Source organism: Megalobrama amblycephala, linkage group LG9 (genome assembly GCF_018812025.1).
Source record: "Megalobrama amblycephala isolate DHTTF-2021 linkage group LG9, ASM1881202v1, whole genome shotgun sequence".
Classification (NCBI taxonomy): Eukaryota; Metazoa; Chordata; class Actinopteri; order Cypriniformes; family Xenocyprididae; genus Megalobrama; species Megalobrama amblycephala.
Window position 1 is genome coordinate 16,753,914 of NC_063052.1, and position 594 is coordinate 16,754,507.

Sequence of the window (594 nt, forward strand, 5' to 3'; positions counted from 1 at the left end):
TGTGTTGTGATGGGTCAAGGCTAATATCTTTTAGTTCCAGGTTAGAGCCATATTTTTATTGGACTCCATCACCACATCTTTTTTTTTTTCTTCGCTCTCCCCTATTTCCTATCTCATACACTCGTACAACAATACTACAATGCATATAAGAGGTCTGCTCATTTAAAGTAAAACACATATGCATGGTTATCACACAATATAATCTGCCAACATGAAAGCCACAAACATTTTGTATTTAATATGTAATTTCACACAAGCAAGTGTGCTGTTGTTCTGAGTATTTTTCTGAATATTGAGTAAATTACATTTAAACACAATACTGCCCATAGCATGTGCTGCCCAATGATGCACTCACTTACAGGTGTGTTACTGGCCACTTGTTTAATCTACTTATGTCAAATGCAAAATACATTTCTATGGACGTATTGGATTTTTGGGTTTACTTCAATTTGTTTGAAGTATTGTGTTTACATGAGGTAAAGTTTAATCTATATATTTCCTAAATCTCGTTATAATCGCTTCATGAGGGTGCATGTAAACGTAGAAATTGATGGTGTCCCTGAATGAATCAGTGTTTTTCACTGAATCAGTTTA